At 38.9% G+C, this 10633-nt stretch overlaps 1 pseudogene; it reads left to right on the top strand.

Moving 5' to 3' along the window:
* Positions 1–9459: 9459 nt before the first annotated feature.
* On the top strand, positions 9460–10070 carry LOC131748127 (SAYSvFN domain-containing protein 1 pseudogene; annotated as a pseudogene).
* Positions 10071–10633: the final 563 nt, after the last annotated feature.

Here is a 10633-nt window from a genome sequence, read left to right as displayed (position 1 = left end):
TTGAGTCTTCTCCCTTTTTTTCTTGATGAGTCTGGCTAATGGTTTATCAATTTTACTTATCTTCTCAGAGAACCAGCTTTTAGATTTACTGATCTTTGCTATTGTTTCCTTCATTTCTTTTTCATTTATTTCTGATCTGATCTTTATGATTTCTTCTGCTTAATTTGGGGTTTTTTTGTTCTTCTTTCTCTAATCGCTTTAGGTGCAAAGTTAGGTTGTTTTTTCGAGATGTTTCCTGTTTCTTAAGGTATGATTGTATTGCTATAAACTTCCTTCTTAGAACTGCTTTTGCTGTATCCCATAGGTTTTGGGTCATCGTGTCTCCACTGTCATTTGTTTCTAAGTATTTTTTATTTCCTCTTTGATTTCTTCAGAGATCACTTCATTATTAAGTAGTGTATTGTTTAGCCTCCATGTGTTTGTATTTTTTACAGATCTTTTCCTGTAATTGTTATCTAGTCGCATAGCATTGTGGTCAGAAAAGATACTTGATACAATTTCAATATTGTTAAATTTACAAAGGCTAGATTTGTGACCCAATATATGATCGATCCTGGAGAATGTTCCATGAGCACTTGAGGAAAAATGTGTATTCTGTTGTTTTTGGATGGAATGTCCTATAAATATCAATTAAGTCCATCAGTCTGTATGTGTCCCTAGGTTTGAAGTGGGTCTCTTGTAGACAGCATATATATGGGTCTTGTTTTTGTATCCATTCAGGCAGTCTGTGTCTTTTGGTGGGAGCATTTAATCCATTTACATTTAAGGTAATTATCGATATGTATGTTCCTATTACAATTTACTTAATTGTTTTGGGTTTGTTCTTGTAGGTCTTTTCCTTCTCTTATGTTTCTTGCCTAGAGAAGTTCCTTTAGCATTTGTTATAAAGCTGGTTTAGTGGTGCTGAATTCTGTCAGCTTTTGCTTGTCTGTAAATGTTTTAATTTCTCCATTAAATCTGAATGAGATCCTTGCTGGGTAATCTTGGTTGTAGGTTTTTCTCCTTCATCACTTTAAATATGTCCTGCCACTCCCTTCTGGCTTGTAGAGTTTCTGCTGAGAGATCTGATGTTAACCTTATGTGGATTCCCTTGTGTGTTATTTGTTGTTTTTCCCTTGCTGCTTTTAATATGTTTTCTTTGTATTTAATTTTTGACAGTTTGATTATTATGTGTCTTGGCGTGTTTATCCTTGGGTTTATCCTGTATGGGATAAACTGTATGGGACTCTCTGTGCTTCCTGGACTTGATTGACTATTTCCCTTCCTATATTAGGGAAGTTTTCAACTATAATCTCTTCAAATATTTTCTCAGTCCCTTTCTTTTTCTCTTCTTCTTCTGGGAACCCTAAAATTCGAATGTTGGTGCGTTTAATGTTGTCCCAGAGGTCTCTGAGACTGTCCTCAGTTCTTTTCATTCTTTTTTCTTTCTTCTGCTCTGCAGTAGTTATTTCCACTATTTTTTCTTCCAGGTCACTTATCCATTCTTCTGCCTCAGTTATTCTGCTATTGATCCCATCTAGAGTATTTTTCATTTCATTTATTGTGTTGCTCATCGGTGCTTCCTTCCTCTTTATTTCTTCTAGGTCCTTGTTAACTGTTTCTTGAAATTTGTCTATTCTATTTCCAAGATTTTGGATCATCTTTACTATCATTATTATGAATTCTTTTTCAGGTCGACTGCCTATTTCCTCTTCATTTGTTAGGTCTGGTTTTTTTTATCTTGCTCCTTCATCTGCTGTGTGTTTTTCTGTCTTCTCATTTTGCTTATCTTACAGTGTTTGGGGTCTCCTTTTTGCAGGCTGCAGGTTCATAGTTCCCATTGTTTTTGGTGACTGTCACCAGTGGCTAAGGTTGTTTCAGTGGGTTGAGTAGGTTTCCTGGTTGGGGGGACTAGTGCCTCTGTTCTGGTGGATGAGGCTGGATCTTATCTTTCTGGTGGGCAGGTCCATGTCCAGTGGTGTGTTTGGGGATGTTGGTAGCCTTATTATGATTTTAGGCAGCCTCTCTGCTAATGGATGGGGTTGTAGACCTGTCCTGCTCTTTGTTGGGCATAGGGTGTCCAGCACTGTTCGTTGCTGGTCCTTGCATGCAGCTGGGTCTTGGTGTTGAGATGGAGAGCTCTGGGAGATTTTCACCACTTGATATTGCGTGGAGCTGCGAGGTCTCTTGTGCACCAGTGTCCTGAGGTTGGTTCTCCCACCTCAGAGACACAGCCCTGATGCCTGGCTGGAGCGCCAAGAACCTTTAATCCACACGGCTCAAAATAAAGAGAAGAAATAGAAAGGAAAGAAAGGAAGGAAAGAAGGAAGGAAGGAAGGAAGGAAGGAAGAGAGGAAGAAAGGGAGGAAGGAGGAGAGGAAGGAAGGGAGGAAGAAAGGGAGGAAGGAAGGGGGAAGAAAGGAAAGAAGGAAGGGAGGAAGGAAGGGTTGAAAGAAGGGAGGAAGGAAGGAAGGAAGAAAGGAAGGAAGGAGGGAAGAAAGGAAGGAAGAAAGGAAGAAGACAAAATATAGTAGGATTAAATATAGTTATTAAAATAAAAATAATTATTAAGAAGAAAAAATTCTTTTAAAAAAACAAAATGCAAACAAACAAAACAAAACGGGTCAGTCTAACCCTAGGACAAATGGTGAAAACAAAGCTATACAGACAAAATCTCACACAGCAGCACACACATACACACTCACAAAAAGAAAAAAAGGGGAAAATAATATTATATCTTGCTCCCAAAGTCCACCTCCTCAACTTGGGATATTTCGCTGTCTATTCAGGTTTTCCACAGATGCAGGCACTTCAAGTTGACTGTGGAGCTTTAATCCGCTGTTTTTGAGGCTGCTGGGAGAGACCTCTCCCTCTCCTCTTTGTTGGCACAGCTCCTGGGGTTCAGCTTTGGACTTGGCCCCATCTCTGCGTGTAGGTCGTCTGAGGGCTTCTGCCCTTCTCTCAGAGAGGACGAGGTTAAAGGAGCAGCTGACTCGGGGGCTCTGGCACAGTCCAGGGGGAGGGAGGGGCATGGATGCGGGGTGAGCCTGCGGCAGCAGAGGCCGGTTTGACACTGTATCAGCCTGAGGCGTGCCGTGCACTCTCCTGGGGAAGCTGTCCCTGGATCCCGCGACCCCGGCAGTGGCGGGCTGCACAGGCTCCCTGGAGGGGCAGTGTGGAGAGTGATCTGTGCTCGCACACAGGACTCTTGGTGGTGGCAGCAGCACCCCTAGCGTCCCACACCCGTCTCTGGTGTCCGCGCCTACAGCCACGGCTCTCGCCCGTTTCTGGAGCTCCTTTATGCGGTGCGCTTAATCCCCTCTCCTCGCGCCCCAGGAAGCAAAGAGGCAAGAAAAAGCCTGCTGTCTCTTTGGCAGCTCCGCGCCCGTTTCTGGAGCTCCTTTAAGTGGCGCGGTTAAACCCCTCTCCTCGTGCACCAGGAGGCAAAGAGTGAAGAAAAGGTGTCTTGCCTCTTCGACAGCTCCAGACTTCAACTGGACTCCCTCCCGGCTAGCCGTGGTGCACTAACCCCTTCAGGCTGTGTTCATGCTGCCAACCCCAGTCCTCTCCCTGGGATCCGACCGAAGCCCGAGCCTCAGCTCCCTGCCCCCGCCCGCCCCGGCGGATGAGCAGACAAGCCTCTCGGGCTGGTGAGTGCCGGTCGGCACTGATCCTCTGTGCGGGAATCTCTCTGCTTTGCCGTCCGCACCCTGTTGCTGCGCTCTCCTCCGCGGCTCCGGAGCTTCCCGCTCTGCCACCCGCAGTCTCCGCCCGCGAAGGGGCTTCTAGTGTGTGGGAACATTTCCTCCTTCACGGCTCCCTCCCACTGGTGCAGGTCCCGTCCCTATTCTTTTGTCTCTGTTTATTCTTTTTTCTTTTGCCCTACCCAGGTACGTGGGGAGTTTCTTGCCTATGGGGAGGTCTGAGGTCTTCTGCCAGCATTCAGTGGGTGTTCTATAGGAGAAGTTCCAAATAGAAGTTCCAATAGATGTATTTCTGATGTATCTGTGAGGAGGAAGGTGATCTCCGTGTCTTACTCTTCCGCCATCTTCTCGCACCCCCTCCATATTTAGGTCTTTGAGTTAATTTTTGTATATGGTGTGAGGTAAGTGTTCAATCTCACTCTTTTGCATATGTCTATCCAGTTGTCATGGTACCATTTGTTGAAAAGACTATTCTTTCCCATTGAATGACCTTGGAACCCTTGTTGAAAACCAGTTAACCATAGACACGTAAGTTCTTATCTGGACTCTTAATTCTATTCCATTGATCTATATATCCATCCTTATGCCAGTACCACATGTTCTTAATTACTACAGCTTTGTAGTAAGTTTTGAAATCAGAAAGTGTGAGACCTCCATCTTTGTTCTTTTTTCAAGAATGTTTTCACTATTCTGGGTCCCTTGCATTTCCATATGAATGTTAGGATCAGCTTACCAATTTCTGCAAATAAGGCAGTGAGGATTTTGATAGGGGTTGCATTGAATTTGTAGATCAATTTGGGGAGTATTGTTATCTTAAAAATATTAAGTCTTCTAATCCACGAACACAGGATGTTTTTATGTGTATTTAGATCTTTAATTTCTTCCAACAAAGTTTTGTAGTTTTTAGAGCATGTATAAGTTTTACACTCCTTTTATTAAAGTTATTCTTAAATATTTTATTGTTTTTGATGCTATTATAAATGCAATTGTTTTCTTAATTTCATTTTCAGATTGTTCATTGCAAGTATATAGAAATACCATTTATTTTTGTATATAGATGTTGTATCCTGCAACCTTACTGAATTTGTTTATTAGTTCTATCAGGTATTTAGTGGATTCCTTAGGATGCTCTATGTATAAGATCTTGCCATCTGTGAATAAAGATGGGTTTACTTCTTCTTTGAATTTTGGGTGCCTTTTATTGCTTTTTTATGCCCAATTAGCCAGGCTAGAATCTTTAGTACCATGTTGAATAGAAGTGGTAAGAACAGATATCTTTGTCTCATAACTGATATTATGGATGTTAGATGTGGGGATATCGTTCATGTCTTCTATATAGTTAATAAAGTTCTTTTGTATTCCTAGTTTGTTGAGTATTTTTATCATAAAATGGTGTTATATTTTGTTGAATGCTTTTTTTTCTGTATCTACTGAAATGACTTTGATTTTCATTCTATTGATATGGTGTATTAATTATTTTTCAGATATTAAACCATCCTTGCTTTTCTGAGATCAATCACACTTGGCCATGGTGTATAAATCATTTATGTTGCTGAATTTGGTTTGTCAGTGTTTTCTTTTATGGCTTAGCATATGGTCTATCCTGGAGAATGTTCCATATGTTCTTGGGAAGAATATATATTCTGTTGTTGGGTGGAGTGTTCTATAGATGTCTCTTTCCTAGTGTTTTGTTGAGTATGTTTGCATCTTTATTATTATGAGATACTAGTCTTTAGGTTTCTTTTCCTGTGATATCTTTTTCTGGTTTTGGTATCAGGGTAATACTGGCTTCAAAGAATGAGTTGGGAAATTGGTAAATATTGCTTCCTCTTCTATTTTTTTCGAAGAGTTTCTGAAGAGTTGGTATTAGTTCTTTTTCAAATGTTTGGTATGATTCACCAATGAATCCATCTGTGCTAATACCTTATTTGTAGCTGTTTTTAAAAATTACTAAACTACAATAGAACTACCATATGACCCCGCAATCCCACTACTAGGCATATACCCTGAGAAAACCATAATTCAAAAAGAGTCATGTACCAAAATGTTCATTGCAGCTCTATTTATGATAGGCAGGACATGGAAGCAACCTAAGTGTCCATCAACAGATGAATGGATAAAGAAGATGTGGCACATATATACAATGGAATATTACTCAGCCATAAAAAGAAATGAAACTGAGTTATTTGTAATGAGGTGGATAGACCTGGAGTCTGTCATACAGAGTGAAGTAAGTCAGAAGGATAAAAACAAATACCGTATGCTAACACATATATATGGAATCTAAGAAAAAAATGTCATGAAGAGATTAGTGGTAGGATGGGAATAAAACACAGACCTACTAGAGCATGGACTTGAAGATATGGGGAGGGGGAAGGGTGGGCTGTGACGAAGTGAGAGAGTGGCAGGGACATATACACACTACCAAATGTAAATTAGATAGCTAGTGGGAAGCTGTCGCATAGCACAGGGAGTTCACCTCTGTGCTTTGTGACCACCTAGAGGGGTGGGATAGGGAGGGTGGGAGGGAGGGTGATGCAAGAGGGAAGAGATATGGGAACATATGTATATGTATAACTGATTCACTTTGTTGTAAAGAAGAAACTAACACACTATTGTAAAACAGTTATAGTCAAATAAAGATGTTAAAAAAATAAAAAAATAAAAATTACTAATTCAACTCATGTTATAGATCCATTCTTATTGTCTGTTTCTTGTTTAATTGGCTTTGGTGGTTTGTGTCTTTCTAGGAATTTTTCGATTTCATCTGAATTGTCTTATTTATTGACACAATTGTTCAGAGTATTCCTTTTTAATCATTTGTATTTCTGTAATATCTGTAGGAATGTCTTCTCTTTAGTTTTTGATTTAGTAATTTGTGTCATCTATGGTTTTTCCTTTGTGAATATAGCTATAAGTTTGTCAATTTTGTTAATCATTTTAAAGAACCAGCTTTTGGTTTCATTGATTTTCTGTATTTTCTATTCTCTATTTCATTAATTTGCACTTCATTATTTCTTTCCTTCTGCTTGTTTTACATTTGTTTGTTCTTTTTTTCCAGTGTCTTAAGGTGGAAATTAGGTTACTTATTTGAAATATTTCCTCTTTTTTTAACGTAAGTATTTATAGCTATAAATTTCCCCCTAAACACTGCTTTAACCACATCTTAAGTTTTGGAATGTTTCGTCTTCATTTTCATTGATCTCAAAGTATTTTCTAAGTTTTCTTTTGAGTTTTTTCTTTGACCAAGTGGTTATTTAAGAGTTTGTTGTTTAGTTTCCACATATTTGTGAGTTCCTGATATATCTATTTTTGATTTCTAAATTCAATCCATTGTGGTCAGAGAACATAATTTCTATGATTTCTATCCTTTCAAATTTATTGAGTTTTTTTTTATGACCTAGTAAATAGTCTATCCTGGTAAATGCTCCAGGTGCACTTGGGAAGAATGTATATTCTTATCAAAAATCACGGAAACTAGTGAACAGTGGAAAGACATATTTAAAATACTGACAGAAAAAAAAATTGTCACCCAAAACTTCTATAATCAACAAAAATATCCTTCAAAAATGAAGGAGAAATCAAGACATTCCCAGATAAACAAACACTGAGGGAGTTTGTCACTGCTAGCTCTGTACTACAAGAAATGCTAATGGTAGTAATTCAGGCTGAAATAAAAAACATTAGATAGTAAGTCAAAGCCATATAAAGAAATAAAGAACAAAGGTAAAGGTAGCTATGTAGGTAAACATAAAAGCCAGTATTATTGATTTCTACTTCATCAATCCTCTTTTTTTCTGTACGATTTAAAAGGAAAACACATAAAACAATAATTACAAATCTATGTTAATAGATATACAATGTATAAAGATGTGATTTGTGAAAATAACAACATAAGGAAGATGGGATGGAGTTGCATAAGAGCAATATTTTTGTACACTAATGAAGCTAAGCTGGTACTACTTCAAACTAATTGGTACAAATTTAAGATGTTTATTTATTCTTTAATCAGTCTAGGTAGTTTGTCTGTATCTAGAAATTTGTTTATTTCATCTAGGTTATCTAATTTGTAGGCAAACAATTTTTCATAGTATTTTCCTATAAGTTTTTTTTTTTTCTGTAAGGTATAGTAGCAATGTCCCCACTTTCACCTATGACTTTAGAAATTTAGTTCTTTCTCTCTTCTTTGTCTCTCCGTCTGTCTCTTTGGTAAGTATAGATAAATGTTAGTCAGTTTTAATAATCTCTAAAGAAACAGCTTTTAGTTTCATTGACTGTCTCTATTATCTTTTAATTCTCCATTTTGTTATTCTCAGGTCCATTCTTTATTATTTCTTTCTTTCTGATAATTTTTTGTTTAATTTGCTCTTCTTTTTTTTTTTTTTTACTTCCTTACGGTATGAAGATAAGTTGCTTATTTGAGATTTCTTTTCATTTTTAATGTAGACATTTACAGCTATAAAATTCCATCTGAGCATGGCTTTCATTTCATCTTATAAGTTTTGGTATATTGTGTTTTTAATTTTAACTTGTATCAGAGTATTTTCTGATTTCCCTTCTGATTGTTTTCTTTCAATCATTGGCTATTTAATGTATGATTTTTTTCCCACATATTTGGAATTTTCCAGTTCTCCTAATGTTATTGATTTCTAGTTTCATTTCTTTGTGTTCAGAGCATATCCTTTGTATGGTTTCAGTCTTTTTGAATTTATTAACACCTGATTTGTGGCCTAACATATGCTCTGTTGTGGAGAATGTCCTATCTGCAATTGGAAGAAAAATATGCATTCTGCTGTTGTTGGCTGGTGGAATTGTGTATGTCTGTTAGGTCTATTTGGTTTGTAGTGTTGCTTAAATTCTCTATCTCCATAATGATCTTCTATCTGATTGTTCTATCATTATTAAAAGTAGGGTATTGAGGGACTTCCCTGGTGGCACAGTGGTTAAGAATCTGCCTGCCAATGCAGGGGACACAGATTTGATCTCTGGTCCAGGAAGATACCATATGCCACAGAGCCCATGAGCCACAACTACTGAGCCCACGTGCCACTACTACTGAAGCCCACACACCTAGAGCCCATGATCCACAACAAGAGAAGCCACCACAATGAGAAACCCACGCACCACAACAAAGAGTAACCCTGCTTGCCACAACTAAAGAAAGCCTGTGCACAGTAACAAAGACCCAATGCAGCCAAAAATAAATAAATAGATAAATTTATAAAAAAATAAAAGCAGAGTATTGAAATCTCCAACTATTATTATAGAATTGTTTATTCTTCCCTTTGATTCTGTCAATTTTTGCTTCATATATTTGGGGATCTGTTGTTGGGTGCATATATGTTCATAATTGTTATATCTTATTGCAAATCTGATTAGAGCAATAACAAGTAAAGAGCTTGAATCAGTAATCAAAAACTTCCCAAGCAAGAAAAGCTCAGGACCAAATGGCTCCACTAGTTAATTCTGCCAAACATGTAAAAATAAGTTAACACCAATTCTCAAAATCTCCCTAAAGAAGATGAGAGAACACTTCCTAAGTCATTCTATGAGGCCACCATTACCCTGATACTAAGGATAGACAAATATATCACATTAAAAGAAAGCCACAGATCAATATCACTTGTGGATATATATCCAAAAATTCTCAACAAGGCACCAGCAAACTGAATTCAGCAGTATATTAGAAGTACTATACACCATGACCAAGAGTGATTTATGCCAGGAATGCAAGGGTCTTTCAACATATAAAAATCAATCAATATAATACACCAGCATGGGTACACGCACTCCTGGGCGCACAGAGAACAGGGCATGTGCGATGGAGCAGTGGTTAGCTGAGATGGGGGTAGGGCCCAGAAACCAGCCAGGTTAGCGGCAGAACCCAGCACTTCAGAGCCACCGTGCACAAACCTCGGTAGAGAAGGCGGAAGCAGCTGCAACTCCAAAGGCAGCCCCAGGGTGGCTAAAGCAGTTCTTGGCATGGAAATCGAGGCCCTTGAGTGCCCAGGCCCAGCCCAGCCTTGCTCAGGGAGCAACTTGGCCTGGAGACTGCGTGTCACAGCCACCGCGGAATCCAGCCAAGTCACTGCTTCTGCCACCCCCACCCCAGGGGGTCCAGTCTCCCCTGACCGACATCACCTTCTTGAAGGTGCTCCTCTGGTTGGTCCTGCTGGGACTGTTTGTGGAAATGGAATTTGGCCTGGACTATTTTGTCCTGTCCCTCTTCTACTGGATGCATGTGGGGAAACAAGGCCCTGAGGAGAAGACACAGGGGGGAAGAGTGGGTACTTCGTGTTCATCCCAGGCTGTGAGGCCATCCAGGGCACCCTGATTGCCCAGCAGCTGGAATATGAGCTGCACTTGAGACCCCTGCAGGGGAGATAGAGCCAGTTCTACTGTTGGCTGACCCCTAGGGCCCTCACACCCCTGGGGTGCCGATTTGTGGGTTTGGCTAAGGATAGCTTGCAGGTCAGTTCTGTGACCCCGCAGTTCCACACACTTTCCCTGATTTCCTGCTGCAGTTTTATATCAGAACTTCTTTTTGGTTTTGGTGAAACTCCCAGAAAGACACTCACTGTGGGTCTGATGCAATTTATAAAAATTACACACTTAAGAAAGGAGACCTATTTGTCTCTTATTTAAGAGAGGTGATTTTTAGAACAGTAGGAGGGCACTGGGGAGATAACTGTTTAAAATATCCAGCTGTTTGAAGTAATGGTTTAGTACATCAGGACTATATGTTAAAAGGAAATATTCTCTTTAAGTCTTTTAAAAAATTAATTTTAAAATTGACATATATTTGATTTACAATGTTGTATTAGTTTCAGGTGTACAGCAAAGTGATTCATTTATACATATATATATATTTTTCAGATTATTTTCTTATATAGGTTACTACAAAATATTAAATATTTTGTACTACAAAATATTAAATATTTTGTAGTTCC

The sequence above is a fragment of the Kogia breviceps genome, chromosome X (assembly GCF_026419965.1).
Source record: "Kogia breviceps isolate mKogBre1 chromosome X, mKogBre1 haplotype 1, whole genome shotgun sequence".
Taxonomy (NCBI): Eukaryota; Metazoa; Chordata; class Mammalia; order Artiodactyla; family Physeteridae; genus Kogia; species Kogia breviceps.
This window is presented reverse-complemented; position numbering and strand designations above follow the sequence as displayed.